Raw genomic sequence first — 8,581 nt, 5'->3', positions numbered from 1 at the left:
GCCACAGCCACCAGACTCCCCCATTTTCCTTTCATAGATGAACTTCCCTCCACCTGAAAACCCTTTAGGGGCTCCCCACTGCCATCTGGACAAGGTTGCATGGCTCAGCCTGGCTCATTGGCCCTCCGTGGCCAGGCCCCTGCCCACACCCACCATACCTGTCACCCATGCTGGTCATTCTGCAGGTCACTCCTCTGAGCTCTGGGTCGTTTGCATGCTGCTCAAGGGCACCTGCCCCTCCGCCTGCTCCCAGCCTCCTTCCTCCTCCTCCCCAGGGTCAGTTTGGCAGGCACGTCCCTGGCTGGGCACCGACTTGGTTACAACTCCTTCTTCTTGCACTGCCACATTGCAGCCACTTGCCATGTCCTCCACATTGCCTCCTTAATGTGTCTTTATTGAACGAAGGAAGGAAGGAGCAAGTGTGATGTGGGAAGTTTGACCCCAGGCTCTAGTCTGGAGACTGTAGGTTCAAGACTTATTCTCCAGCTCTACCCTGACCCCTGAGGCACCCTGAACCACACCCAGCCCTTGCACAGTACCCTGGCTCCTGCTTCCCATGCAGACACACCTTTAATGCCACATTCTCTACTCTCCCTGGGCTGCGTTCCCCAAAGAGCATCTGCACCCAATTACCAGGATTGAACCTTGGTTCCCAGTCCTCAGCCTCTGCTCAGGCACCGTGTGTCAGGAGAAATAGAGCACCTGAGGCAGGCACAATCCTGCTTCAAGGGCATGTGCACACGCCAGTCAGTGGTGGTGACCTGCTTCCAGCTGACACACAGGTCTGGAGAAGGTGGGAAGAGCTGACCCCAACCCTCCCCATCAGGAGCCGGTACTGTGCTCAGCTCATTTTCAGGATAATCCTGCTGCTCTCCTCTGCCCCTGCCCGGTGACCTCCCTCTAAGGCACTCACACCAGGTGCAGGGAGAGGGGGTTCCTCTGGCACCACCAGCTGTGCCCTGATAATGGAGACGGCTGATAACCATCCACATCACACACACTTTTGGCAAAATGATTGAGCGCTGAAATGTCAGGTCAGCTCATGGGCTGACTGTCCCAGGCACCTCTCCCCTGACATTCATGACAAACGCCAGACATCTCCATCGCTGCTCTGACTTAGGAAATAGAGGGGTGGAGTCTAAGCCAATACACTGCTGACAAGGCCAAGGCAAGGCCAAGGTAGAGCTCACAGATGCGATGGCGTTGTCACATGGTGATCGGCATTGGAGCCCAGCCTGGCATGGGAACCTCAGCCACCTGGACAGTCCCCAGGGGTGTGCTTAGTCCCGCCCCATGTGGGTGGGAGGTCACACTGGGTTCCTTGCCCCATGTCTTGCAGTACAATGTTCACTCCATAGCCTGTGGCTCGCAAGCACAGGGCTTGGGGTTGATGGCAGTGAAGACGGTAGAGCAGGAGCTGCAGGGATCCACCGAGCAACAAGCAAGCACAAAGGAACTGTCTTAAGCAACTATTTTGCAACTCTGGATCCTAGTAGACTGCTTGCAACCTCCAGAGAACAGCTTGATGAATAAACTGGTAAATTTCAGTCCATTTCCATCAATGTCCACATTTAGCAATCACCTACCATCACCCCTCCCTCAAACCTGGGGCAAGCAGTCATGGGCACAGTGGCAAGTGATCCTGGCTCATAGCAGCACTATTCACAACATCCAAAAGGTGGAAGCAACCCAGGTGTCTACCGATACATGAATGGAGAAGCCAGTTGTGGTGCACTCATACCATGGAATGTTATTCAGCCATAAAAAAGGAATGCAGTCCTGATGGATGACAGAACATGGATGAACTTAGGAAACAATGTGCTGTGTGAAAGAAGCCAGACACAAGAGGCCACATGTTTTATTTATTTATTTATTTATTTATTTATTTATTTATTTATGTTTGGTGAGGGAGAGTGTCGCTGAGCTCACATCCATGCCCATCTTCCTCTATTTTGTATGTAGGATGCTGCCACAGCATGGCTTGACAAGCGGTGCCAGATCCTCACCCGGGATCCTCACCCGCAAACCCCAGGCCACCAAGGCAGAGTGTGTGAACTTAATCACTGCGCCACCAGCCAGCCCCAGGCCACATGTTTGATGATCCTACTTATGTGAAGTGTCCAGAACAGGCAACTCTATAGAGAAGGTAGACTAGTGGCTGCCTGGAGAAGGGGAGATGGGAGGAATGGGGAGTGGCCGCCAATGGGTATGGAGTTTGGGTATGAAAATGTTCTGGAACTAAATAGTGCTGATGTTTGCTCAACTTTGTGGATACGTTAGGCAGCCAGCCTGGCCACCCCAGTCACTTACAGACGCCCTTTGCCGCAGTTGTGTGGCGCAGCTCTTTGCAGACAGCCTTGCCTCCAAGTTCCCCCGTGTTCTGTCTCATGTGGATACTTGGTGAAGTATTTGTTTTCACTTTGGCCGTGAGCATGACGTTGGAACTCTGTCAAAGTTATGATTTTGCCCTGTGCCTCTTACCCGTATTTCCTTAAATATTTGTCTGCCCAAATCGTGACTCCCTGCGTCGAAATTCATTCTGATATATTCCATTTTGCCTCTTGCACTGTAACCATTTTTACTGATATATTTGCTCTGCCTGCACGCAGAGGAATTCATTCACATCTGTTTAATTTGGGGCTTGTCTTCCTGTTATCAGCCTGCACCAAACACAGGCCAGTATTTGCTCTACTGGCGCGTTAATCCCTCCTCAGCACGTTATCCCCTTATCTGTTCCACGCCGGCACTCACAGGCTTGGCTTGAGCACTGTTTAGCTATGTATTTTTACTGATTCTCTTCAGAGCTAGTAAAATATGATTACGTTTCCTGAGACGCTGAGATTGCTAGATCCCGGAACATGCTGCTGCGTCTCCACGAGGCGGCCACACTCCGCCACCCACCGCATCACAGGGTCACTTTCAGCGCCTGTGTGAGGACAGGCGTTCAGATTTCCCCCCAGATTCCTTCCTGGTAAAATCCGGTGTACTCTATGTGCTACAAGTGTGGTGAGCACAGCCTTCCCTATAGGAGCTACAATTATTGCCCCATTTTATACAAGAGAAACTGAGGCTCAGAGAGGAGGAGCAACTTGCCAAAGGCCCCCAGCAGGATTTGAAGCCAGGGTTGCTGTCCCCAGGTGGCTTCTTCCACCGTTTCTAATTGCCAGGTGTGTGCTAGGTCCACGGAGCCCACCGCCCCCTCAGTGACGCAGGTGGCGCAGCAGGCGAGCCCCGGCTGACGGCATCCTGGGAGTCTGCAAGCTGAGGAGGCAGGAATGTGGGAGCTCAGCATGTGCACAGGCCTTGAAAGGGGGCCAAGCTGGAGGGACCCTTGGCCCCTGACAAGGCAGGGAGGGCCCGCTGCCGGGGCCGAGGCTGAATAAACACGTGCATCTCTGGGGTCAGTGAAGTGGAGTTCTGCGTGAAGGCGGCTGACTCGGGGCTTGAGACGCCTTTGACAGGACCGCGAGGGCGTGCGCTACGTGAAGACAGGAATAAGGTGACAGTGATCGCAGCAGCAGCGAGCCCAGCCCCCGGGCTCGGCCCTGCGCTGGGAGCACACGGACTGCAGAGCGAGGCTGCAGGCGGCAGCTTTGGACCAGAAAGACTTTTGGACTTCTGTGGGGAAGTGAGAAGAAGGATAACACCCCCTCAGGGTCACTGCCAAGACTCCACGGGCACCAGAAGTGTTAGGCACAAGCCGTGGCCCCCATTAAGCACCTGACAAACCAGAGCTGTGCTCTCGCCACCTGCACAGGGCACCTGAGAGCTGAGCGGGCCTCAGGAGAGCAGGCCCCCTGCAGGCTGCCGCCTTGGAGAAGCCAAGGCGGGCTTAGAGGTGCGCAGGTTACAGGCAGGGGCTCTACGAGGAATGTGGTACTCTGCTGGCATCAGGCCCACAGACGTGGACAGGGCAGCGCCCCGCACAGCCTTCCTGGGTGGTGGCTGGTTGCCTGGGGAGCAGTGGCAGGTCACTAAGTACCTGGACCTTGTGCAGGGCCGACAGGTCCTGGGCTGTCTCAGAGTCAAGGCCATCCTGGGAAGCCGTGACTCTGGTTTCCCTGCAGCCCTCCCTAGGGGACCCCCCACACACACCCTGTGAGCCTGGGTACCTGACACCCTCAGACCAGGGCAGGATGTCAGAGACATGCCACATGGGTCCTGTGGGGTTGACCGAGAGCCAAGACACTTGGTGACACTGGGCTGGCCATGTCCTCTCTGCTCCAGCCCAGTGATGGTGACCCCCCACCTTGGGGGAGACCTCCCCAGGGAGCAGAGCCAGGCTGGCCCTTGTGGCTTCTCTGGGGAACCCAGCTGGCCTCTCCCCAAGTCATGGGTGGGATGCAGGACGATGCCTGCGACAAGCTGCTCTGGTGGTCTCTGCATGTGCCCCAGGCCCGGGAGGGGCTCCCAGGAGGAGTGCAGGGGACAGACCAAGACACTTGCTACCCTACACACCTCTGTCCACTTCGAGCTTTTTATCCCAGCAAGCATGTAACATGTGATAAAAAATATTTTTTAAGTGTGCAAATAATAGCCATCGAAAGCAAAGGCAAAATGGCAGCTCTGACTGCAGTCCTGGCCGCGTGAGGGCTGGCCGGGCTCAGGGCTGTGCAACTGCCCTTCGTGGCTTTGGACTCGGGTGGAAATGTCCCTCGTACAGGTGCCTTGTACAGGTAGGACCCGCCCAGCTCCCTGTGCATGGGAGTCCATCCCCCTGAGGTGGCCAGCCCCTAGTGGGCAGGGAAGAGCTTGTCCAGTGTTCCCAGAGCCTGACCCGGCTCTGTGTGCCAAGCCGGCTGCCAGCAGGGGCCTCACCGCTGGCTGTGCTTCCTGGGCACTCATGCAGGGGCTGGAAGCTTCCTGGAGGAGGTGACAGCTAAGCTGAGAAGCAGAGGCCCCTGGCTCGTGGGAGAGCTCGAGTCTCAGGGAGCCACGGTGCAACTGAGCCAGAGACAGGGGGCCGGCTGCCCTCCTCCCCCAGCCAGATGCACCCCCATCCTGCCTCTCCAACCAGCAGAGTGTCCTGGGGTCAGGGGGGCTGGCAGCCTCTGCATCTGACTTCCGGCCCTTACCACGGGGGCGCCCACGCTCCCTCGTTCCCTCCAGCAGTGCAGGGATGAGCCGGGCCTGTGCACTCCCATTCCTCCCAGCTCCCAAATTGGTGGTACCAAACCACAGCCTCTCCTGGGGGTCTGGGCAGGCATGGGCTGAAGTCGGGGGCTCCCTCCTTGTCTGCCCTCCAGAAGGTGCATCAGAACTTCCACTGGGGTCACCGAGATGGGTTCCCTTGGGTAGGGGTCAAGCACACATCATGACTGGAGGCTCTGCTCCCTCCTGCTGCCCCAGCCCTCTTGGGAGGTTGGGCCTCCTGCAGGGCAATTTCCTTGGGCTGAGTGGGAGGCATTCAGCCCCAGGTGCCACTGGGGGTCGCCCGGCACAAGGTCAGAGCAGGCCTGGCACTCTGGGCTCTGGGTGGGGTCTTGGGTTGGGGCCTCACCCTGAGCCCCCTGATAAGGAAGGTTTAGGGCATCCTTAAATGTCACCACAGGGGCTGATGGGCTCGGAGCATCATGGGGCGTCCAGTGGTGAGAACACGATAACACGGTGAGCAACTTCTTGGGTGTTAGCCACAGGGACACATGTCTCTGACACACAGGGAGGGGAATGCCCACACAGGGGAAGGTGGGTGCCCCCCAAGGCCACAGAAAGGGGTGGTAGTGGGCCAAGAGCACGTGAACTGAGGAAGGCAGGCTTCAGGATGACTCTTGTTTTTTTTTTAATTTTTAAATTTTTTTTTCAATTTTTTTTTTTGAGTAAGATTAGCCCTCAGCTAACATCTGCTGCCAATCCTCCTCTCTTTGCTGAGGAAGACTAGCCCTGAGCTAACATCCATGCCCATCTTCCTCCACTTTATATGTGGGATGCCTAGCACAGCATGGCTTGCCAAGTGGCGCCATGTCCGCACCCGGGATCCGAACCAGCGAACCCCAGGCTGCCGAAGCGGAACGTGCACACTTAACCGCTGCGCCGCTGGGCTGGCCTCTGACTTGTTTTTCATGGTAACGTTTCTGTATCAATTGCTTTTTTATAGAGTTTTTATAAGTTTTGACAAAAGTAATAACTCCATAAAGTAATTCAGCTTATCTTGGAGCATGAAACAGTCAGGCAGGTGCAGGCAGGCCCGCGGCAGGTGCCCTTCGACCCTGCTCCCCAGCGCTTGCGCAGACGGGTTCAGCAGGCCCAGCTGGCCCTGGCTGGGAGTGCTCTGGGTTGCTGCTCGAGGGCTTCAGCTCCTCTCTGGGAACACCTGTGCGTGGTCAGCAGCTCTGCTCCAGAACTGGACCCCCACTGGGGACGCCCAGAGCGAAGGGGCCCGTCCCCCCAGCGCTGCTCAGCAGCCTGCCCCTTCTGCAGGTCCAACAGTAGGTGGACAGACGCACAGGGTGTGTGGAACCCAGGGCAGCCTAGCACCCCAGCCACCGTCCCTGTCCTCTCCCCATGCATCTGCAGTTAGTCCCTCAGCCTGACATTGATCTTCCTTCCTCGCTCAGGCCCGGCTTTGATGGTGGTACACACTGTCCCCCCAGGTGCTGACCTTGGCCTCCCCACCCCCGGCAGAGCACTTGGCTGACGTCCTCCTGTGCATCCTGCCGCCTTTCTAGAGAGGCTGCTGCACACCCAGCCCTGTGGCCGGGGAGCAGAGCAGGTGGGCTCCAACCTCTAGCTTACCTGAGACCCCTACCCAGAAGAGACAGACCAAGTGTGCAGTGGCCATGCCACAGAAACAGGGAGCCAAGATGCCACCTTCCCAGCATCTGTGCTCTGCCCTGCACCCAGGAGGGAGCGGGGGGTGGGGGGCTGGGGAGGAGGAGAGTCGGGGAGGAGAGCTGTGTCCCTTTCCCACTCAGGTGCTGCCAGCTGGTAGGCTGAAGGGGAAGCAGGAGACTGGAGATGTTGAGGGTCTCATGCCCTCTCTGGAGTCTGAGCCTGGGGAGGGAGGGCGCCCACCCACACGAGCCCCAGTGAGATCCTCCTGGTCCAGGGGCGGGTCTGGAAGGACTGGGCTGGGTGCCAGAGGGCACAGCAGGGTACAGGGTGCAGTGGGAAAGCCCCATCTCCAGGTCATAAGGACATGAGCTGGCGGGGCGGCCCCAAGGCTGTGGGGGGGTGGGGCTGGTGGAGAGATGGAGCCCACAAACACATGGTTCTAAACCAGGGCCCTGCGGGCCCCTCAGCCCAGGTGCCGCCCTGTCTTCTGCCTCAACCACCTTCTAGGTCCCGGGAACCTCACTCCGGACCACCCAGGCCTCACCCTCAGCTCTCAAAGGCCTTCTGTGCTTTGAACACCACTTGATGTTTTGACAAAGCTCATTCCCGCTCTGACTGTAGAACTAGTGCACGTTTTTGTAGACAACTTGACAAATGCAAGGAAGGGCAAGGGACCGGGATCCGAACCAGTGAACCCCAGGCTGCCGAAGCGGAACGTGCACACTTAACCGCTGCGCCGCTGGGCTGGCCTCTGACTTGTTTTTCATGGTAACGTTTCTGTATCAATTGCTTTTTTATAGAGTTTTTATAAGTTTTGACAAAAGTAATAACTCCATAAAGTAATTCAGCTTATCTTGGAGCATGAAACAGTCGTCTGAGACCCCAGCACTCAGGGCAGGAGCCAGAGCTGAAATTCGGGTGTCTCTCCCGTCTCTTTTCTCTGCAGGCATGACACACGTGTGTGCATAGATCCCTGCACACCCACATGCGCACACGCAGCACTCTTGCCCGCCCTACACATATGTTTGTGTGCACACTCCCCCTACACTCGAGGCCACTGCACAGCAGACCCCTGTGTGTTGCCTGGGAGGCACGTCCCCCTTTCCTCACAATTCTCCGTGATGTCTTTGTACCAGGCCTTGCCTCCCAGCACCAACCATGTTCTCCCTCCTTTCTGGAACTTCCCACCCCTCCTGGCCCCGAGCTCCTGTACTCCTGGCACTCCCTGAGAGCAGCGGTGTCCTCACGGGGGCCTGTGGGACAAGCCACGGTGGTGCGTCTACCTGAGGACAAGTTCTCAGGGTGCTGGACAGCCAGCGCAGTCACGGCTGCTCGGTGGGTGCAGAGGCCTCCGGGAAGCCGAGAGACGCTTTCAGCACTGTCCCACCAGCAGCCTGTGGGGGGTGGCCTGCACCCAGAGAGGGTGGGTGGGATCAGGAACATGCAATGAGGAACACCCAACAGGCCGACCTTCAAAGAGCCGGGCAGGTTGTGGGTGATGTCTTGGAGGGGCAGAGCCCCTGGGTACCTAGGGAGGCTGCAAGGGAGGCCCTGGATACCGAGGGCTTCTCAGCAAACAGGACCTGTTGGACCCACAGTGCTCTTGCCCTGAGCCCTTCACAGCCCCCCGTGCCCACAGGCAGAGACCTGGTCTCCGGTTGCTGCTGTCTGCACGTGGTAGGCCTGCCTGTCCACCTGTCCACTTTTTCATTTGCGTGTAGGGCGCCAGGAAGCCCAGAGGCAGGCAGACAGCCTGGGCCCGGCAGTGCACTTTGTGGGCTAGCCCTCCATCCTCCAAGAGCCACCAAGC

Source organism: Equus asinus, chromosome 8 (genome assembly GCF_041296235.1).
Source record: "Equus asinus isolate D_3611 breed Donkey chromosome 8, EquAss-T2T_v2, whole genome shotgun sequence".
NCBI lineage: Eukaryota > Metazoa > Chordata > Mammalia > Perissodactyla > Equidae > Equus > Equus asinus.
Note: the sequence above shows the minus strand (reverse complement) of the source record.